This window comes from Podarcis gaigeae, assembly GCF_964106915.1.
Source record: "Podarcis gaigeae genome assembly, chromosome: 6".
NCBI classification, from domain to species: domain Eukaryota; kingdom Metazoa; phylum Chordata; class Lepidosauria; order Squamata; family Lacertidae; genus Podarcis; species Podarcis gaigeae.
In genome coordinates this window covers 81,039,900-81,063,418 of record NC_139682.1, presented here as the reverse complement: position 1 = coordinate 81,063,418, position 23,519 = coordinate 81,039,900, and the positions used below count along the sequence as shown (strand labels likewise).

Here is a 23,519-nt window from a genome sequence, read left to right as displayed (position 1 = left end):
TTCATTGTTATTTCATTAGAATTGACTGGGTAACATCTTCTACATATGTAATTTATGTTTCAAAAAACAGGTGGATTTTTTTAAAAAAATCAAAAACCTTCACTTTCTATTCATACACGTGGAGCAAGACAGGTAAAAAGGGGGGGGGAGGGTTTATTAATTTGCAATAAATAAGTTTTTTTTTTTCTGGACCACAGTCAGTAAATAATGATAATCTGAAAACAACAATTATAATTATCAACATGATTTCCTAAGAACTCGGTGAATAACTTATTTACATTATGAACATATAGTGGATTTACAGCAGTTTAAATGCGTTGTTTCCCCACCAAAGAATTTGCGCTGAGAAATCTTTGCCACTGTTCCCAAACACGCCATTGTTTCCATACAGGAAGTCTGAGGATTCCCTGGAGTCAAGGGATGAACATGGGTCACCAACCTATAGCCCAGGGGACTTGTTTATTGGGCCCATGGCGACCCCCGCCACCTGCTCTTACTGGCGCGGCACGGGGACCCACTTCCAAGTTGGAGGAGCACCGGAAATAGCTTGTGTGCATGTGCACAGGCCTCCTCCTCCCTGGATGTGCACCAGAAATAGCATGTGTGTGCGCGTACGGGGGCGTGGTCCCCTGTCCGCCGCACAATCGTCGCTGGAGACACCAGCCCAAGGCAAGGAAAGCTTGGAGACCCCTGAACTAGTATTATGAACTTAGCTTAGGCCACCCAGCCTACAGGCAGAAAATGGAATAGCACAGTCCAAAATTGGCCAATATGATTGGTTAGCAATGTTGAAGCCTCTAGCTTGCTCAGACATGATACAGTACACAGGAGTCTAGCCTTGTGTCCTTGCCTGGTTCCGCATGCTGCACTTCAGCAAGCATCCAGCCCTTAACTCTCACTGCACCCATCAGCATTTTTGCTCCCATAGCCTACCAAATCATTGACTTCCAGTACAGACACCCACAGCCCCAGCCTGATTTTGACAAGCGGGACATGCTGGCACATCCAAAATGGCAAAATTGTGAGTAAGATGTCCTCCCTCCGAACCACTGAGCTCGCATCGTTCACGAACGTTAAAACTGACTTCGGAAATCTTCCAGCTCCACATACAGAGCAGGCATCGTATGATTGCTATTTCCTGGTACAGCTCCCGTGCCAGATAACTTACTCAGCTATAGAGCATTGATGAGCAATTATAGGCTTTTCGCTTGACGCAGCCTTCTCCAAACACATAACCTTATATACATATTTCCCAGGCTTGCCATCAGATACTCAGAACACACTCATTCTAATTGAAGTCATTCAAATGGAAATAAAACCTCCATACACAGTGTAATAGAAGTTGTAATTTTAACGTTAGACATTTCCTTTTTGCTTTACAGGAAAGCAGTGTTAAAAAGCTTAGATGTTTTGAACAAAAACACTTGCATTTGTATAGGGTTACATTTCTTTCTTTTTTTCTTTTTTACAACAGAATAGAAAGTATGCATGCCGGAAATATTTGTCTGCTGATTTTTCTTTATTTCATGTCTGATGTACCACACCTATCGTGGGCCCTTGAACTCATTCTTACATTGGCAAGGGAGCATTTGTCAGCACTGGTTAAAATGACCACTTAACTCTCGAAAAAGCAGAGTTAAGGTGCATTCAGGAGGACTGTCTTTCCCGAATTACTCCATATGCCCATTTTTTGGCAGTGCTGCTTTGCTTATTTGTCAGCCATTCTTGTGCCTTCCTGCATACTGGCAAACATGCTGGAAGGCGAAGTTGGACTTTGAGTTATGGGCAGGGAAGGGGGACTTTATTTGCTTTGTATTTTAATGCAAACATATGTAATCCACCCTTCCCAAATCAATACAGGAACCAAAACTTAGCTATCCTTCTTTAGTGAGTTCAGGCTGGGCTGCACTGGCACACGTGACTGCATCCTTCAGCATACTCCTCAAGTGTCCTGATTTTCCCAGGACATCCCAGACTTACAGAAGCCATCCTGGCTTCTGATTGGATCCCAAGCTGGTGCTTGCAGTGACTTATACGAGACCAGCTGACTTGTACGAGAGCATGGCACCAAAAGACGTGCCTATGATGTATCCCAGATGAACAAGTCACAGAGAAAGATGAAACGAGCACAGGGCTGCTATCAGATTTGGGGATTACTCCCTTTTGAGTGTCAGACTTGGGTAAAATTCAACATCGAACCCAATGTGACTTCCAGGAAGCCACCAGGTAAGTCCAGTTGCTGTGGTGATGGGAAGGAACAGAGCAAAGCAGTGCTGAAGTTACAGGACAAAGGGTAGGGGAGACCTTCCTGCCATCCACAACAATCACATGCCCGTTCTCCTCTGGTTGTTTGGTGGTGCCAACTAAGCACCCCTTCCCCTATTTTTTTCTTGTTTGTTTCAGCTGGACAATTTTAGGAAGGAAAACACTCAAGTGTCTTTCTCATTAACAGTCAAGATTCTAAAAGATATAGACAGAAGGGATTGGCAACAGAGAGATTGGCAACAGAAGGGATTGGCAACAGCACACGATCACCTCCAATATTTCCTTACGTATTTGCAGACACAGCTAGCTCAATGCAGTCTCCGGAAGCTGAGGCTTGGGTACTATGCTCCATGATGGGAGGGCACTATTTGCTGCTTCACCTCAGGTAAGAAAACAACATGCGGCTGCTCCTGCTTCCCAAGCCGTTTTAGCCAGACCATGGCTCTCTCATAGCCTTCTAAACACTGCACCTCGGGGAGTCATCACAAAAAAATGGGGCAGTTCACACCCCTTGTCCTCTTTTAATTCAAGCACAGGAGCTCAGGGTTCCTAGACATTGAATATATATTCCTGGGGAAACTCAGGCCTGGGAGGCTATATGTGTCCTTGCAGCACTCTCTCTGGCTCTTGAAACTCCTCCCAGGCCACTCCCCCTCTCTCCAGGCCACTCCCCCACACACCCTAGGCCACACCTTCTTTGATTATTTCTGCCTTGAACTCTGATAACGCCTGCACAGAGGATAGAGAGGGGTGTGTGTGAGAGAGAAATTCGCCCACTTTTGCTTCTGCCCACCACAGGCATGTGGCCCTCAGAAGGTTGCCTAGAAAGAGAATATGGCCCTTGAATTGGCAAAGTCTGTAGGAGGAGGATGGTGCATCTTGCAATGCCAAAGTGCTGGGTTCAAGAAGGAAGAACAAGCATGACCACAGACCATCTTTAGATCAGGAACTTTGCGATCACTACATCAAACACAGCAGTTTAAGGGTCTTCTCCTTCAGCATAACAGCTTTGAATGAAACTTTCACACAATCAAGCTTAAAGAGAAACAGAGCAGTCCTCTTTCGGTGCGTCACCTGACCATGCATAGGTGTGCAGGAGGCCAAGGGTTTGCACCTGAGGACTTCCGACAACATTCCTGTGTGTAGCAGCCCTCCTCTCATGACCCTGAAGGCTGTAAGCGAGTGGTGGAGCCAGTATACCCAAGAACACCGAAGTGTGGTTGGTGTGGATATTTTTTTACTATTACCTGGTCAGGCTGAATCATTTACGTGGTGGATGCAGAGGAATTGTGGGGGGAACCACCAAGGGAAGAAGGCTCAGAGCCCAGGGAGTGGTGATAGGATGATGATCAGAGGGAGAAGAGAAAGAAGACTGGGAAGATGAGGTGTCAAAAATTGAAGATCTAACAGGGTTTAGTGAGCTGGGAGAGTCTGTGGGAGAGAGAAGTCCAGAATCAGAGGCACAAGCCGATTCTGCAGAATGCACAAAAAAGTATATAATTCTGACAAAAGAGACACAAAACTTTTGATTCCTGAGTAAGCAGGGAGGGAGGCCAAGAGGCAGAGATGAGCTAGGCTGGTGAAGAGTCATGGGTGTCGATGTTAGGATATTTCCGTTCCACCTTAAAAGGGAGCAGGCTTGTGAGTCACAGAGTCTGCGTATTTCCAGTTCACAGGATGTTTATGTTTGCTATTGCTTTCGTTTTCTCTCTCTGCGCTAGAACACGCTAGTAGGCAGTCATGTTTGTTCTTTGTTCTGACCAACGCTGAATAAACATTTTAAATGATACCCTCCTGAGTGCAACTTTTGCTATGTGTGAATTCTGCTGATAGAGTGTGCATCAGCCCAGGAATGTGGCAATCTATTTCTGGAGCTCGTGTCGCTAATCGCTGATACTGTAACTACGGGAGATCAATGGATGTCCGGAGTCCGGCTGGAGGCAGTGACGGTCGATGTCTCCCTGGCAGTATCCCAACAGTCTCCCCCTGCTGCTGTGACAAACTCCCCTATCCCCCTTGTCTCCCAGAACCAGAAGAGGCATGAAAAGGGCGGAGCAGTGATAGGCTGCACGCAGACGCAGTATCTGATTGCTTGGGGAAAGCCCTGGTGAGAAGGAAACTTATCGACAGCTGTCGGGAGGAGGGTACTTTCATGGGGACCTATTGGAGATGAGCCACTGTGTTCATTAGGCCTGACACTCAGCCAAGTTCTGCGAATATGTGCTTTTGCTAATAGTTAACTCCAGCTCTGAAAGTGTGATTTACTGCTGGATCGCTCTTTGACAGGTGGACTCATATGGGGACATAGGAAGCTGCTTTATACTGAGTCAAACTAGTATAGCTCAGAGTTGTCCACACTGTCTGGTGGTGACTCTCCAGGTTTTCAGGCAGGAGGCATTCCCAGTCCCACCTGGAGATACTGGGGATTGAACCTGCTACTTCTGCATGCAAAGCTATGGTCCTTTCTCCAAAGTAAACCAGCTTTCATTCTATCATAAAAGTTACCTGGGTGCTCCACTCCCCCCAGAATAATCTCTCCCTCCCTCCCCAAACACCCATTCAGGAAAGGCTTTGATGTGTTTGTTGCTTATAGCATTCTTTGCTATGCTAACATTTTCTTTGTTGCCTGCTCAAAGCATGTTTTCTCTCAAAGACAAATGACATGTTGTTTTCTAAATGTCAAGCCAGCCCATAAGATAGCTGAGCCTCACAATATTGTACTGAGTTGCTGGGGTGTGGGTGGGTGTTAAGCTGTACGCCTGAGTCCCTTCTAATTCCAGGATCTAGGAAGGATTCATTTGTTGGAATAGCCAGGCCAGCTTCTTGGTAATGGCCCCCTAAGTATGGGTTGAATTATGGTGCTGGAGGAGACTCTTGAGAGTCCTATGGACTGCAAGAAGATCAAACCTATCCATTCTTAAGGAAATCAGCCCTGAGTGCTCACTGGAAGGACAGTTCGTGAAGCTGAGGCTCCAATACTTTGGCCACCTCATGAGAAGAGAAGACTCCCTGGAAAAGACCCTGATGTTGGGAAAGATGGAGGGCACAAGGAGAAGGGGGCGACAGAGGATGAGATGGTTGGACAGTGTTCTCAAAGCTACCAGCATGAGTTTGACCAAATTGTGGGAGGCAATGGAAGACTGGAGTGCCTGGCGTGCTCTGGTCCATGGGGTCACAAAGAGTCGGACAAGACTAAATGACTAAACAACAACAAGTATGGGTTGTTAACATGACAAAGGAAATGGTTCTGTGCCAGGGGGCAATGGGTGGGCCTCCCTCCCTCAACTGACTGGTACTTAGAAGGAGCTGGGCTAGAAGCAGGCTGTAGGGAGAAGCCTGAGAGGGAGAGACATGCTTGATTTCTGTTTGAATCCAAGGCTGAGGCCATGGGAGAAGCAAGACCTTATGTTGTGAGCCCCTCAATCATAGGCTCAGGTTGTAGATATGTGTAAATATAACATACATCATAAAGACACCACAGTTTCATTCCGAGGAAACCTAACCCCGGGTAAGAGCCTGTAATCCCTGGAATCTTGCACCACTCTGAGATTGTGGTGGTGTGCAATGATATGCTAGAAGCATTTAAAAAGAAACAGGACCGTCCCGGCTTTCATCATCATAGTGGATAAAAGGAGTACAGTAAAGCAATTTTTTTCTGTAAGGGAGCGTCCCTGGAAATGACACAAAAGAGAGATATCACAATATGCGTAGCCAGGAGCTATATAGCTGGGTCAGCTTTATAGTTGTGGTATGAATAAGAAATTACGCCAGAATATCTGTTTTGGAGATAGCAAAACATGATGGTTTATTCTGTTCTTGAGATGTTGTGCCAGTAAATTTTTTCATACACCAAATTTGTAACGTAAGCAGGAATGTTATATGCATCTTAACGGGTGCTTCCTAACACGTATCCGTCACCACAAGGTTGATGACAACACTGCAACAGCTATTGCTAAGAAATGCACAGGTAACATGACTAGAAGGGAAATGCCAAGAGCCAAAGAAGCAAGAGATCATTCTATGATTTGGGCCTTCAAGAGGAATGGTTTACACCAGTGGTAGTGAATGTGGTGCCTTCCATATGTTTCTGAAGTACAGTTCCCACCATCCCTGGCTCATGAGTTCACAAGGGTATAAATACTTCCTAGGTCATGATTTCTGCAGTTGGCATAATTTGGTGGAGTTCTCTGTGGAACAGAAATCCCACCTTGGCCAAGCTGCTGCTGCTGCTGCTGCTGCTGCTGCTGCTGCTGCTGCTTCTTCTTCTTCTTCTTCTTCTTCTTCTTCTTCTTCTTCTTCTTCTTCTTCTTCTTCTTCTTCTTCTCCTCCTCCTCCTCCTCCTCCTCCTCCTCCTCCTCTCAGGCTGGGATGAACAACAACAATAAAACACCCTCTTTGTCAAGTGAGTTCTGAGTTTTACTTACTCCCATACAGGGGTGCCAACTTGAATAAGATATTGGGGGGGGGGAGGTAAGCCCCACCCAGCATAATCAATCGCATAACACGGTCAAATATTTTATTGAGAGGGGCAAAGACTCCTTGGCCCCTGGAAATTGACTCCTATGCTCCCATACTGGTAACTGGCCAGAGTGACCAGACTGATACAAGAATGGCTAACTGTCAAAAGCTCACCATTCCCACTGAGCCATGAATGGAAAAAGCTGGTGAAGTTAAATATTTAAGCTTAGGCCCATCTGCCTCTGTGTCTACAGACAAGAAGAGACCAGTAGCATTTCTCGAGGGAAGCAATGTGGTAGGTACTATCTATTCATGGGAATGAATGACAATAACATTTCAAAGGACAAACAATCCCTGTTTCTTACATGCCCCCTCCGTAGGATAGCACCTAGACTAGGGTGTAAAATATCTGCTGTGTGGTGATTGTCAGTTCATTCTGGATATAAAGTTAGAATAATGCCTCTGTTGGTACACATGCCAGTAGCCGCATCGTTGCTCTCCTGTTCAACCTCAGAGCTGACATATGTCAGAGGAACAGCTACTGTTCTGTCTCTGACTAATAGGAAAGTGGTTCCTGGGGGAGCAGTTAAAGACAAAACCAAACCCTGTAAGGCCAATAATAGTCTTGTTCACAGAAATCTTATCTTTTCGGATCCCATTAACATTTTGTCACATCTCCCCACATGATCACAACACAAGCCCCACCTCCTGACCCCTCCTGACCCAAAGCATCTTTCCTTGTCTGCAAAGGCTTTTCTGTGGGATTGTGCCGCCCAACCCCCATGCCCAGAAAACTGTGTGGCTCAGATCCATGATCTACCTACAAGATATGTCGCTTCTGGGAGTGTCACGTTCTTGGAGCACACTACGTGTATTGCATTGTACTATGGAAAATACAAAGCCTTTCTACAAGGAGTGCAGGATGGACTCCAGAATCTAGCCTTCAGAAAGTCTCATTTGAATAACAGCAAGCTTCTATCCCTTATTGGCCGGGAAAAATAGGCTTGAAAGATCCCCAGTTGAAATCTCAAAAGCTGGTAGCGTGTATGTCAAGAGGTTATCCATGGGGCCTCAGTAAAATGTATAGCTCTTTCTCCCCTTCCTTGCTAAAAAAACCAGAACCAATTGTGCAAGGTAACAAAATACCTGGGGCAATCTCATATTTTGAGCTAGAACTGAGAAAGGCTTGGTTTACTCTCTGTGCCGAATCCAAAAACCTAATGGGGGAGTGCTGATGCTGTGAGTCTTTCCATGTTATGCTTTGCCTCTCTCTATGTCTTATATCTGGTTAGACACTGTCCTCGAAGCTACAAACGTGAGTCTGACCAAACTGCGGGAGGCAGTGGAAGACAGGAGCGCCTGGCGTGCTCTGGTCCATGGGGTCACGAAGAGTCGGACATGACTAAATGACTAAACAACAACAACAACAACAATGTCTTATATCAAAGACCCCACTGTCTCCAGCAACCTCCATTCCAAGGAAGCCAAACCTGAGACCTGCAATGCCACCCTTGAAATCTTACTGCTTGGAGATTGTGGTGTGTGCAGAAATACTCAATAAAAATTGTTCAGTATAAGGGATCACTGAAAATGTAGCTTTAATACAAAGGGTCTGGGAATTCAGGTTGATAAGATCTGTATTTTTTTAAAAAATAAAATCCTTGTATTGATCATAACAGCCCCATGAAGTAAATCACAAATATCCAGACTTGATTGTTAACATTTTGGTGTAAAAATGAAGTAATGCTGTCAGTTTCCTGAAGACTTTTCTTCTGGAGAAAAAGCAGGGAAATTTAAAATAAAAATAATTGGACATTTGACCTGTTTTTTAACAAGCAACATACCGTACTTCCCACACCAAACTATTGTTGTTGTTGTTGTTAAAAATATTAACGATTTCTTAGTTTACAAAAATAGGCAGACTGTCTCTTTTTTCAAGTTGTGTTTTCGACAGATCAGTTTCATTTGTTGTGAGACATTAGTGTTGCATACAGTATTAGGTTGGGAATAAAAGAGGGGGGAAGAGGGGGAGGTTGGGGTGGGGTGGTAATGGTACATCAAACTATTATTAGCATTTATATTTTTTTTATTTTGCATTCTCTGTTTAAATCTCTCTTACCTTGAGACTTTACTGTATTCCTAAGGGGTCTGATGTATTTATGAAGCACCAAAGCTCAGGGTTTGAGCCCAGGAAGGAGGTCCCAGGCTCACCCCTTACCATCTCCTGGAAGGTTTGCTTGAGGACCACATCCAGTCAGTGTAGACAAAATTGCTTCAGATGGACCAACGGTCTGACTTGGTATAAGACAGCCTTCTATAAACAACTACATTTCACATTGTTACAGCTTCATCCTAAGCATAAGGGTGATTTCTGAACCCTTTCTGTGAGGGTATGCCACTCTCAATTTTCATATTATCTCCTACTGAAATAACAAGTGACTCTTTGCACTGAGCAAAAATAACCAAGAAGAGGGATCAGTCAAGACATTAACTGCCTCTCTGGATTTTTTATTTTTTTTTAAACTAAACTAAACTGAAACAACAATTATTGCTAATAATAATTAGATGTAGGAAATATGTTGCTTGTCAAAATAACAGGTCAAATCTCCAATTACCCTTTTAAAAAAATCCACTGCTGGTTCTTAAGAAGAAGCCTTCTGAAAACTGACAATGTTACTTCACTTTTACACCAAAATCTTAACAGCCGAATGTGGATATTCATTATTTAGTTCATAGGGCCGTTGTGGGGATTAATATAAGGATTCTATACTAACAATTAAAAGCATTGCCTTTTAAAGAATCCTTTCAAATATAATTAGCAGTAATGTTGTATAGGGCCAAGGTATGCTTTTGATGACTAGTCTCATGTAGGCAAGCTTCTATCCTGTCATCTAATAAATTTGATAGAATCAAAACTTTGCTGTCGACATGCCTTGCCTGACTCTCTTCCCCTCTTTGCCTGTCTTTGAGCTTCTGTTTTCTCTGCTGTCCCTTCTTATTTCTTAAGACACTTCTTAGCTGCCGGTTAGATGTTAGTGCCAAGTGACATGCACAGCCTTAAAAACAAATAATTTATTCTGAAGGTTGGCCATTCTGTCGCATGTTGTGTTGGGCGGATGCTGTTCTTTCCCGTGACGTTGGCACCGTTCAGTTATCTTTTAGATTGGGAATACAAATGATGCTTAGCCTCTTCTTAAAGCGTCCATTCCTCCTCCTCCTCCTCCTTAGACAAAAATGGAGAAACTTTTGTGTTGTTGCTTCTGCTTGCTCATTATCCAGGGGTGGTGTTTGGGGCCATAAATGGCACTTTCATCTTTCTCCTGACAGCCACATCTGAAGTAAGCAAGAGATCTAACTGGTCTCCTGCTAGCTGCCATTCCCACTCATGTTTCTGTGGAGAGAGATGTCAGCCCGGGTAAAGCTGGTTCCTGAGCAGTGCAGGAGTCCATAAAAAAAGGTTAAGAAAGACACACACCCCAAATGCCTCTGCTGGTGGGCAGGTTCCTCCTTTGTTCTTTTTCTATCCAAAGGAGAGCTTTCTGGGTGTTTTGATTATGAAAGGTACCTGCTGTGCTGGAAAGCTGAGTCGATCTCAAGCAACATCTTGAAAAGGAAGACGAGCAGAAAGCTGGTTAGTTTGCTTTGGTGCCCCTTTGCTTTGGTGGGGGGGCAGGTCTCCCAGGACCATACTACACATAGCTTTGCCTTTAACTGCAGAACAGTTGGGGTTTTTTTTTTTTGTTATTGTACAAATGGCCAGCAAAGAAGCAGATTCTCCAAGTGTCCCTATTTTCCAGGGACAGTCCCAGATTTACGTACAGAAGCCGCCCCAGTTTCTGATTTGATCCTGGAAAGTCCCACTTTTCCTTAGGATGTTCCTAATTTAATCAGAGAATTGTTGGGGAGTGAAATATACTCGGAGTCCTGCAGTGATTTCATGCTCTTTATTGCAGCTTGTAAAACAGTGATTAAATTTCCCCCCAAACCTCAGGCTTTTATATACATTATTTACACAATGAGTCCCGTCTGATTGGCTGATTCTGCTTCCCTCTTGGAGCCTGATTGGTCTTCTCCTGCAAGCCAATCAGTTGTTGCATTCTAGGATCCTACCTGCCTATTGTTCTAGGATCCAAGCTTAGTACATAACAGGGAGTATGGAGTTATGTGACCCCCCAAGCCAAGGAGATAAGTAACTATGCAATCTTCCTATAATTAAGGGCTCAGCTAGGCAAATCTTCAGAATTATTATTATTATTTTATTTATTTATTGTTATTTTTAAAATTTGTATACAAATTTTTACTGTACTTCACCTGACGGTCACAGAGCAGTTCGCAACATAAAATCACCACATGAGAACACAAAATATATAATAAAACAAGTACAAAACACACCAATAACTCATCACCCACAAAAGCCATAGAATGTCCAATCAACCAAAGGCCTGGCTAAAGAGAAATGTTTTTGTCTGTTGCCTAAAGATATGTAACAAAGACTTCTGGCAAGCCTCCCTAGGAAGAACATTCCACAAAAGGGGAGCCATTGCAGAAAAGGCCCATTCTTGTGTTGCCACCCTCTGGGCCTCCTGTGTAGTGGGCACATGAAGAATGGTCTCAGGGGATGATCACAGGGTCTGGGTCAGTTCATATGGGGAGAGGTAGTCCATTAGTGCTGGGAAAACTCGGGAGAAATCCTACCTCAGTAACTATACCCAACTGTTTGGTCAGAGGCTGTGGGTTGTTTTTTAACTAGCCTTCTCAGAGTCTACTAGTCTGGATTTGTATCCTGCCTGTAATGTAGAAGGTTTCCTCATCTCTATGGGCTTCCCTGGAAAACAGAAGCTACTCCCCTCTTCAAATAGAAACAACAGAGCATGTGCTTCTCCAGCGCCTATATTACAGAGACATCTGTATTAGCCTCATCTCCCCACTACTCCATAAGTATCCAGGATGCACAGGACAATTCTATACCTCCCTGCAACTTTCATACACCAACCATGCTACAACATACAATGTTGCCAGGTTCTGCATAGCAGCCTTCAAAATTCATCGGATGATGACCTGCGCCACAAACTAGATTTAATGAATACTCATATCAGAGTGCTTTGTAAATTTCTTTGTCAATTGATAGGCATAACCTTTTATATACTAACCTTTTATGCTCTTCCTTATTCGTTTAATGCTCCTAACCCTTCTTTTAGATTATTTTAGCTTCTTTTAGTTTCTTATAGTCTTTAACATATACCTTCTGTTTTAATAACATTAGATTTCCAAAATGTTTTATAGATTTTAAATGATTGGACCTCACCCTATTTATGCTGGTCTATGACCGTAATAAAGATCTGATTGATACTCCCCTCTTAGCAGCTAGCAATTTTGTTTGCTTGCTCTGCAGACAAGTAACCTTTGTGGGCTTTTTTCTAAGGCTGAAGCGAGGTCAGCTCTAATGGTGTTCATTGCTTAAAACCAAGCAGCTCTTGCCCTGGCTTACCCCCAGGAGTAGGGCACACATGCCGCCCCGGGCACCCAACGCTGCTGTGGGTCCCCTTGGGCATGTAAGTTCAATGCACTTGGAAAGAAAAGTTTCGGGGAGGGAGAGGATCCTGCTTCAGGCAGGGCTGGTAAATTACCTTCCCACAGCAGGGGTTTCAGCTTGCAGTCACCTGAGATGTTCTGCTTACCTTGGACAATGCAGGTAAGATATGGGAGTGTTTCATTGTAGGAGCTCCCTCCCTCCCTGGTTAGCTGGTTTTAGGAGGAAGCCTGAGATGCCATAATACTAGAATGTGGGGTTGCCCAGTAAGTAGGAAGGACCTCTTCCTGAAACCTCGACTGCCAGTCACAGTACAGGTAAAAGGACAGTTAAGTCTGGCTTCTGCCCTGGTGTCCCGTTGTGCCAGAAGCGGTTTAGTCCTGCTGGCCACAAGACCCAGAAAGCTGTCTCTGAACAAACACCAGCTCTCTCGGCTGAAGCGAGATGAGCTTTTGACTGGACTTAACCATCCAGGGGTCCTTTACCTTTACCTACATTAATAATAACAATAACAACAACAACAATAGTAATTCATCCTGTGAGTGATTAGTGGTTAAAAATGATACACAGCCTAAGGCAGATTTGCAATTCTGATCTCATTGTTTTCCGTTATTAGGCACCGTTGAGCTTAACCAACAAATGATACATTCTATTTGCATTTGGCGCAGAAGACTCATTACAAGAAGACACAGTCTCTGTCCTGAGGATTTGATATGCTGCTGGGTTATTTAGCCCAAACTCATTGTCATTCACTCTGAAGCAAAGAATATTGTTATCTTACATAGAAGTTTTGCCATCTGATTATTTATTTTATTTCTGGAGTCACCTTTTAAAAGGTCAGTTCCCATGTGAACAGAGATTTGTGGGGCTTTAAAAATGTCTATAGATTTTACAAACGTGCCTCATGAGTGGATAAGAAGTAAATGTGCATAGGTAGTTCTAGTACAAGCCAGCACCCGTCCCCGAAAAGCACTTGCACACACAAAGGCCAATTCTTGCCAGCCAGAAACCTCCTAGCGACCTTCCCAGTAAACTCTCAACTCAAAGGTTATTTTCATTACTCTCTCCCAGTGTCATACTGCAAAAACTACATCCTCTGCTTCTACCTAGGCACATATTCCAGTAGCTTGGAGTAGCCTTCTGCAATCAAAACCAGTAATTCAGACTTAACAGCCCATTAGGTGACAGGCTATATGCAAAAACCTAGCTGCAGATGGCCATTTAATATAACCAAAAAGCAGGGGCATTGCTAAGTACTTAAGGGAGATGGGACTAGGCATGGGGGATAAATTCAGCTCTGATTGCATTTAAAGGCAAAACTACCTAATAGAAAGGGACGCGGATGGTGCTATAGGTTAAACCACAGAGCCTAGGACTTGCCGATCAGAAGGTCGGCGGTTCGAATCCCCACGACGGGGTGAGCTCCCGTTGCTCGGTCCCTGCTCCTGCCAACCTAGCAGTTCGAAAGCATGTCAAAGTTCAAGTAGATAAATAGGTACCGCTCCGGCGGGAAGGTGTTTCCGTGCGCTGCTCTGGATCACCAGAAGCGGCTTAGTCATGCTGGCCACGGCCCGGAAGTTGTACGCCGGCTCCCTCGGCCAATAAAGCGAGATGAGTGCCGCAACCCCAGAGTTGTCCGCAACTGGACCTAATGGTCAGGGGTCCCTTTACCTTTTACCTAATAGCAATTTCCAAATTTCATGCTAAGAAATGAAACACAGCTTTCCTTCAAAATCTGCTCTTCTCTGAATGCAATGTCTCCAGTCAAGAGAGACACCAAAATTGTCAGCGTCTCCCATCCCTATTTGAGGTGCAGGCCCCCCAGGCCTTTCTCTCTGGCCCTTGAGACCCTCCCCAGTCACACCCTGCTCTTCCCAGGTCATGCCGCAGTTTACCAGGCTCTGCTTTGCATCTTGATATGTTGGTTTCGCCTGGCTGCAATGTGTCCTCTGAAAATGCCTTTTGCTTGCCTGGATGAAAAATAAAGAGGTGTGTGTGAAGGAACTAGCCCAGTGGCGTAGCGTGGGTTGTCAGCACCCGGGGCAAGGCAAGTAATTTGCGCCCCCTAACCCGTGGATTTGCGCCCCCAATCCTAACCCCAGATGTTGCGCCCGTGCGGCCAGCCCCCCCTGCACCCCCCATGCTACGTCACTGAACTAGCCTATGGTATAAAGGTAAAAATTACATACATGGCTCTGGCCAGTTTTGCCTGTGGCCCTGCCCATCACTAGTACATCACTCCTGGAAGGCTGGCCAGAAGGGGATGTGGCCCTTACACTGAACAAGGTTTGACCTCCTTCCCCCATTTTATAGTATCCATGGGCTTGTTTACCTACTCACCCAGCCCAATGATTCCTATTGCATAGTGAAGGAGCATCCTGCCTCTGCTCCACATGGAGGTTGCATAAAAGTGGCCTCTCATTTGTAAGAGAGACGTTGTTTGGAGTATTTCTCTGAGAAGGGTCACAATGTATAGATGGATATTCTTTCAGATGCTTTGAATGCTATAGTATCAGTACTGTCCGAACAATTGTCTGAGGGGAAAACATCATGTCAACCGGGCCTGTGCCATATGTTATAGAATAATAGAACTGTAGAATGGGAAGGGACCACAAGGGTCATTTAGTCTAATACAACCTTGAGATTAAGAGTCTCGTGCTCTACTGACTGAGCTATCCCAGCATGTTATGTTGTGTTGTGTTGTTGTGTTGTTGTGTTGTGTTGTGTTATGTTGTTATGTTGTTGTTATGTTATGTTATGTTATGTTATGTTATTTATGCACAGCGGCTTTTCTTGGTAAAATATGAGGTACCCATACATTGCTAAAAAGTGCTATAGTGGCAGCACAAGATGGGTGCCATTAGCAGCAAAACAAGTGCTGCCTCCTGGTGAGTGCTGTCAGGACTTTTCCCCAGCCAGAACTCACCGGAACCCAGTGCTGGCACCTCTCAGGTGGGCACCATTGCTGTGATGAGAGAACAAAGGAGGTTTTCATGGTGAGTTTCGGCATCTTTTTTTCTAGAAAAATAGCAGTGAGAGTGTTGGTTCAAGCTGGGAAACAGTATAAACAGGGAAACCTTGGATGCCAAGATCCAAGTTAGGGGCAAGCACTCTTTGATGAGAGAACCCATAAGAGATATTTAATATCTCAAAATATGTAGGAAACACAGGCTGTCGGACCTTTAAAATATGCCTTTGTGAGTTCCAAAACCTCCCTCTTCCCCTAGCATAGAAAAAGACCACACGTTTGGTAAGTTAAAAATGGTTTTCAAAGTAGTGAAAGTTCCTAAATTATTGGCATAGGAACTTAAGAGTGGCTTGTGAGAGCCAGGCATCTTCACACACTTAGCTCCTCGGGTAGACTGGGAGAGAACAATAGTTCCTAGTTACCTAGTTCCTCCCAAGGTGAGGGGAAGTGGACATAGCTAAGCCTGGCAGAACAGCTTACTCTATGGTATTAACCCCTTCATATGTTAATTAGACTTAAACATGTTGGTTATATGAGGCTGGTTATTCCACAAAGAGGACTCAAGGGCCTTGGGGAAAGTTTTCTTTGTCAGTGGACCCTGGCAGGTTTACATGGTAAAACAATGAACAGAGTGGTGATACAGTGACTACTGCAATCGACGCAAGATTATATCACCAAGGCAATTGTCTGTAAACAAACAAGAAATGTTCATAAGAATGGCAAAAGTACATGTAGTTTCTTTCCCAAATAGGTTTTATTTTAAACAATAGCAAATGCAGTAAATGAATAGTTCACTAGGACAGATCCTGAAGCTGAGGCTCCAATACTTTGGCCACCTCATGAGAAGAGAAGACTCCCTGGAAAAGACCCTGATGTTGGGAAAGATTGAGGACACAAGGAGAAGGGGACGACAGAGGACAAGATGATTGGACAGTGTTCTCGAAGCTACCAGCATGAGTTTGACCAAACTGCGGGAGGCAGTGGAAGACTGGAGTGCCTGGCGTGCTCTGGTCCATGGAGTCACGAAGAGTTGGACATGACTAAACGACTAAACAACAACAGTATATCAGTGGTTCAGTGCTGGTTGTGGAAATCAAAATGGTGGCTAGAGCCAGCTGCTTGGCACTAAAAAAAACTAGGGAAGGCATTGGCTGTGGGCCCTGTCAGGGTAGTGGATCTGGGCCGCTGATTCTGCCCAAGGATCTCAAGTGCTGATGCCATGACTGTATCCGTCCACAATGTTGAGAATATTATTGGACTGGGTAAGTGTCTAAATCAGCCGTCTGGCAGATCCGTTCCATAAAGTACTGAGCAGTTTTGCTGGATGAATGCAATATGTCCAAGACATTAAACTTTCCAGTCTGGGTGGGCCTCTTTAAGCATAAAGCCTGTTATTTCCAGCACTCCCAGAACACAGAGGTGGATCCCTGTGTTAACTTTTCAGTCAGTTAAAACGCTTTAAAAAAATTATTGCTGTACAGAGAGAACAATTATTTTCCCTCCTCTACTGTTACCTTATTAAGTATCTGAAAATGGTCAACATATATTGCCCTTTAATCATCTGTTCCATAGGACAGACATACCCAGTGCCTCAAGATTTTCTCATATGATTTGTCTCCTCATCTGCTTTGTTGAATATCAAGGTTCCTCTGCCCCCCCCCCCCCAAGTTTAGGCCTTTGTAAAGGGAATGAGAGTGGAAAGTGTTGGGCTCTTTCCACAGATTTAGCTGGCCGACAGCAAGATTCCCTGTGATATTTTCAACCACCAGCATTATAGGCAAAGATTTTTATTGTTACGCAAAGAGTTGATCATGTAGTCCAACCGCCTGTGATGCAGAGATATACAGCTGTTCCACGCGGAGATCGAACCTGCAACCTTAGTGCTATCAGCACCATGCTCTAACCAACTGAACTATCCAGGCAGTAAAAAGAGTAAAAGAACAATTCCAGCACTTGAGGAGGGTTCAGACCAGGACCAAGGAAGAGTGGATATTGCCCAAGGAGAATACCAAGGGCTGAATGGAGAAGCCTGGAGATACGTCATTCTTGTTCTAACCTCCAGTGGTGGCTGATGCCCATTAGGACTGGTAGGGCCGGGGCAGAAGGCAGGGAGACTAGCAGTAAGTGCAGCCACACACATCTCCAGCTGTTTGTAAGGAAGAGGGCAGGCAGGTTGGGGCTTGCTGAGCACAGGCTAAGGTTGGTGGGCCAGTGTCCCATTTGCTTCCTCTGCTAACCAATGCACCACACTTACTTTGATAGGCAATGATTTAACGAACACATTTCTCAAAGCACATGAACAGTTTTCTCACAACACAGATGTTGGAAATCACTACTGTAGAATAGGGAGGTATAACCAGGGCTTCTTTTTCCAGTCGGAACTCAGTTCCAGCATCTCTCAGGTGGGCACCATTGCCATTACAAGAGAACAAGGGAGGCTTGCATGGTGAGTTCCGGGTATAGGGTATAACCTATAAGGCACCATCTTTGTCATTGTCCAGATTGCTTCCACCTGCTCTTCTAAGGTTACAGGGTTAAATTAGCTGGCGAGTGGAGTCATTATCAGGTGTACACTTGCATTTTAATGAAGGTTTCCGTCTCACTTATTTGCAGGATTGAAAGAGTGAAAAAGGCAAAGCAAATAGTTGTTGCTGTGTCACAGGCAGGGTAGCATTATTATTTTTTTTAACAGAGGAAAAACAGGTAAAGCAGGATTAGAGGCTGGGAAACAAATTAAGAGGCAATAAAAAAGAGATCGAGGAAAGTTTGAGTTGCCGTGCCGCTCAGCAGAGGTGGGACTGGGAAAAGGGCACGTTGGTTTGGTTTGCAAGGTGTCCTGGAATCCTTTTTCAGGAGGTGTAGACAGAGAGGTCATGCAAGTCGTTAACTGCATGGAAGAAAATGGGAAGCATCATTGTGGAGTACTCACCACTTTTAACTGCTGGAAGGTGTGCCCTGAATCTGTCAGCAAGATTTCAGTCTGTGTTTTTCAGATGAAACAGTACAGCAAAACAGATCAAACTTCACTTATTTTTGTCTGGTCCCCCCCCCCCACCCTCATTCCCTGCAGGAAATGACAAGCTCATTTTACATGTGTGTGTGGTGTTTTTTTTAAAAAAAATTAACATTTCCCCATGCCCCTGTATAATTTAGCTTTCCCTGTTAATTGAAGTTTTCATCTTAGAAAAAACAACCCCACAACTATTAAATAGGATTATCACCTTTTCATTCTAATATTCTTTCTAAACAGCCTATACATATCCCTGTCTCCTTTATAATATGGTTTTGATCACGTTCAGGATGCAAAATGCCCACTTTTTTTAACCATCCTATGGCCATGTGAAGCCACTCTTAGGCTGAAATCCTGTATAAGCATACTTGGGAGTACGGCCTGCTGAAGTCAGAAGGGCTTGCTTCTGATGTCTAATATTGCACTAGTCCTATTCAGGTAGTGGGTTTATGAGTGAAACAACACGTTATGGACTGTGCCACGTAGTCCCGCCTCCCAAATGAGGAATGCCTTCTGCGTACAGGGCAAGTGTTTGTAGGAAGAGGGCATTTCCATATACAAGTCCTTCACGCAGACATTTCTGCTGAACATGCAGACACAGGGGGCAGGGATCTACTCAGTGAATGGACAACTCAGCATGGCTCCTTTCCTTGGTTCCATGATGCTTTTACTCTTATGTATAAATGCCTGAATCAGGCCGCCGCTTTGGGTGGTGGTATCCCATTGGGCAATGCCCCCATGAAACTCTGCCCACCCTTGCTGGGGCCACGACTCCAGTAAGCGAGGCCGCAGGTGGCAAAAAGTGTATTTCCACATGCTCAGTGTACAGAAATCAATCAATAGATGCAGTGGCTAATCATGCGGGATCTAGGTGTCTTTTCACAGGGGAGCAATTCTGGTGGAGGAATATATTGCATTTCCCCAAATGCTTTCCACAACTTTTTATAGCTGAGAGTCTTTTCTTGTTGGTTGTACTATGTCAACCATGTGGCTGAGATGGGCCATGGCTGGCTAGCAGCTTTTTCATCACGACGAGTGATGAAACACTCAACTTTCTGCACCCAACACTAGCAAGTTTAAATTAACTTTGTCCTCTCCCACCACCAGTGTCTTCAAGGGCCAGGTACTCCATAGGGCAGATGGGGGGAACCTTTGGTCTCCAGAGATTGCTGAACCGCAGCACCCATCGCCCTTGGAAGTTGTAGTTCAGTGACAAAGTCCCCACTCCTGTCATAGGATTACAGGAAGCGGCCTCCTGCCAGGTTAGATGATTTTTCTATCTGGCATAGGATCGTTGGTAGCATTTCTCCAGGGGTCTCAGAAAGATACCTTTCCCATCATATGCTACCTGATCTTTTAAACCAGACATGCTGCAGTTTGAACCTGGGACCTTCTGTATGGAAAGCATAACCTCTATCACTGAAGCAACCTTCCCCCCCTTCACAGTGTACTACCACAATGCTTACACAGCTGCTCCCCTACAAAGGCACTTCTTGGCAATGCTGGCCTTAAAAAAATAAAAAAATCTTCTACCAGCCCAGAAGTTCCCATCCAATCCAATTTGCATGCAAACAGCAGCATGTCTCTCCACCTTGCAGAATGTGGCTTGGATCCCTTGCATAAACGAAACAGAATTTAGCACCAAGCACCTTTGGAGCTTAGGATAAGATCACTTTGAAGGGTATCCTCTGCTATGCCACACTTGCCACAGATGCACTAATGCCGAAGAAAGAGTAACATGCTGATAGCACCAATCTAAAACAGCAGAGGGCACTTGCTGAAACCTAAGGAGCATAAATGCTTTTCTTAAGGGAAGGAGCTCAAGTCTGACAGATAGTTTTCAGAACCACAATGGCATTTATCACTGCATATTAGGGGTCTAGTTCCCCATTAGCTAACACCAGCTACAACATGTTGTCTATGTCTCTCTCTCTCTCTCACTGTTTTTTTAATTCAGATTTTGCAGCTCATTGTTGGAGACCCTGAACATAGTTATGGTAAAACTGAAACTTTCTGATTCCAAGGTAATTGACTCAGCTGTGCTGCTGCTCATAAAATGAAACTTTCAAAATCCAGTTATCAAATGTTAGATGATAAAAAAAACATTTATAACTTACCTTTCCATTAGAATAATGCTAATAACACCTTATTTTTATATGATTAAAGGTTAAAAAACAAAAGGTGGCAGCAGATAAATTTCAGAAACCAGTATGTCATAGAGATGAACACCAAAAGCAATTCAACAGGTCCTGCTGGCTATTATATCTCCTCTTCATCTCCTCTTTTCCAGGCTAAACAAACACAGCTCCCTCAACCATTCCTTTTAAGGCTTGGTTCCCTTGATCATATTGGTTACCCTCCTCTTCACATGTTCCATATTGTCAATATCCTTCTTAAATTGTGGTACCCCAAACTGGACACAATGTTCCAGGTATGGTCTGACCAAGTGGTACTATTACTTCCCTTGGTAGGGACACTATACTTCTGTTGATGCAGCCAAGAATTGCATTAGCTTCTTCTTCTCTCTCTCTCTCTCTCTCTCTCTCTCTCTCTCTCTCTCTCTTTTGCTACTGCAGCACACTGTTGACCCATGTTAATTAAGCTGGTGGTCTACAAAGACCCCCTAGATCCCTTTCATATGTACGGCTGCTCCAGTGGAGCAACACTGGAAGAGTGACAGTGATGCCAAGAATTGGGGTGGTGATGCCAAAGGGCATCTTGCTCAGTTGTCCTCTGCAGCCTGCAAATTTCACTGTCTTTGGCCTATACTTTGCTTTTGGCATATACAGTGGTACCTCAGGTTACATATGATTCAGGTTACATACGCTTCAGGTTACAGACTCCGCTAACCCAGAAATATTACCTCGAGTTAAGAACTTTGCTTCAGGATGAGAACAGAAATCATGCAGTGGCGGCGCAGCAGCAAGAGATCCCATTAGCTAAAGTGGTGCTTCAGGTTAAGAACAGTTTCAGGTTAAGAACAGACCTCCGGAATGAATTAAGTTCTTAACCCAAGGTACCACTGTACCCCTAAACCTCGCTGACCTTGTGGGTTTCATCCTGCTTTCCTCTATGTTCATTTAGCGATGATTCTAGCAATCAGCATTGTTCTGGTTTCCTGCTCACTTCCTGAGATCTGCCATTTTAAAAACGATGGGCTCACCACCCTAGAAGTGAAGAGATGCTTAAGTCACTGGAAATGGATGAGAAGCCTGCAGCAAATCCTTGCAAATGCTGGTGTGGCACTCTGTGCTTGCAACTCTTGCTGATCCAATGTAAGCACATTGCGTGGTGAGGGGGTGGGGAGAAAGAGGGAATATTTCATGTGGCTTTTCAAACGAGAGAGATGTCAGGGTGCTCTTTTCAAAGAGCAAATGAAAACTCTACAGAAGAGAGGTACGGCTCAAATACCTGGACAAGGTCCTTGATTTTTATTTTTTATTTTAACATCAGTTGTTTGATCGCACTGCGGGGCCAGATAAGATGCTGATGCTTGCGTCTCTGCAATGAAAAACATAATGTTAAATTGCCTTGTCTAATCAAGGAGAAGGCAAGGCCTTGCATGTATATTTAATGGCAAACAATCCCACTGAAGGGAAGGTGGATTATTTCCATAGACATATCCTTGCGGAAGGGCCAGCGCTGAGAAGTATTATCCTTAGCTGCCTCTGGCATCAGCAGCTCTGATCTCTCCAGATACCTTGAGAGAGAAGGTTGAATAATAATTACCCAGACCATTAAGGAAACAGCAGTTCCCTGCGAAAATCTTCGCTTTGAGTTTCCAGAATTGTCATCCTTCGTCATGTTCAGCGACCAAATAAAGAAGGGCAGGATGTCCTCTTGGAACTGTGAACTGCCCTAGAAACTCAGCAACAATAACTTGACACTGTGCATGTCATCGCAACTGGTTATGCATGTCGGCTGTCAACACTGGATTGAACCAAGATGCATCAGTGTTGTTTATTCATTTTCTTGCATCGTTTGTCAAAGAAACGACAGCCAACTTAATTTCTTGCAGTATCATGTACATGCTGCTCCTATAAAGATAACATTGTGTTTACAAAGGGTTAAAGACCCCGGCAATAGAAAACTCCAAGATAGCTGCACAGAAGCTTTATATTTAAACTGGTAGTCCTATACAGTGAGAGTCCCTAAGATGGTTGGATGCACCTTATTTACATCCTTTTGGCAACTCTGGCAGCCAAGGTGGTGCCAAACGTATCGCTCTGCTTTCCTTTAGACCACGTCTGTGAGGCCGGGTGGGGGTTCTCGTCATCTGGGCAGCCCACAGCCTCCATGCACTGGTTCTGTAATGCTGCTGACTCCGGTGTGGCTCTTCAGGGTGAACAACCTGTTAGCCTGGCATAGGCTGAGCTAATCTTGGACTGCCCATCCTTGGCCACCTGTTTCCCTCATGACTGTCCACAATGATAAGTCTAGCTGTAACTCCTCCACCCCAAGGCACACCTTGGCCAAGTCCTCCAGTGTTCATGCAGCGTTCCTGATGTTCAAGTGCATCAAGCTCTGGAAAGGAAACAAAGATCATTGAGTGAGGCTAACATCTGGTTAAGGAAGGGTGTTTTCTCTCATCTGCTTGGGCTAGCTTCACTGAGGAACACCATGACTCAAGAGGACAACCATATAGGGCTCCCTGTTCTTCAATCCAGATCTCATCCCAAGGGCGAGATGGGTGGCTCCTGCATGGCAGATACAAACTGCACATATCTCCTTGCAGGTGCCAACCCTACCTTGAGACATAGAGAGAGGCCTTAGGCAGCAGACCATGCTGAGCGACAGAGTGTTGACTAGATATTGGAGGTCACTGTGGCCTCCATAAGCTAGTCTGTTGCCTACAGGTGCAGTGGAAGATACTCTTGAGCTTCTGTGTGTGAAAATTGGTGTGTGTGTGTGTGTGTGTCATCTTGTTCTTTGCTTAAGGCAACAAAATGTCTCAGGACAGCCCTGCTCCCTGCATTTACATCACTTGTCTTTGGAACTGTGGGAAGAGATGGACATATAAAGTTAGCCATGCCTCTTCTCTTAACTCTTAAGAAATGAAGAGCCCTGCTGGATCCAGTCAATGACTCATCTAGTCCAGCATCCTGTGCCCACAATGACTGACTAGGTGCCTGTGGGAAACCCAAAAGTACGGCATGAGTGTAAAAGCATTCTCCCACTCAGAATTCCTAACATTCTTCTTTGGAATGTGCAGCAAATTAGTTATTAGAATCAAAATATTCCAGAAGATCTTGAAGGGTAGAGAGTAGGGGTTATGAGGAAAGTGTCCC

At 44.6% G+C, this 23,519-nt stretch overlaps 1 long non-coding RNA gene across 6 annotated transcripts in view; it reads right to left on the bottom strand.

Annotated features, from left to right (window-relative positions):
* Positions 1–14,101: 14,101 nt before the first annotated feature.
* Positions 14,102–23,519, bottom strand: part of LOC310847531 — a 38,812-nt gene continuing 29,394 nt past the window's right edge. For 3 of the 6 annotated variants that reach the window (XR_014565862.1, XR_014565863.1, XR_014565866.1), the window contains 2 exons: positions 20,803–22,755; positions 20,677–20,762 (listed from right to left, as the gene is read on the bottom strand). This is a non-coding gene — a long non-coding RNA (uncharacterized lncRNA). Of the gene's footprint in view, positions 14,224–17,689; positions 18,109–20,676; positions 20,763–20,802; positions 22,756–23,519 lie in introns of those variants that run through there. The other 3 variants (XR_014565867.1, XR_014565864.1, XR_014565865.1) reach the window with 3 other exon arrangements.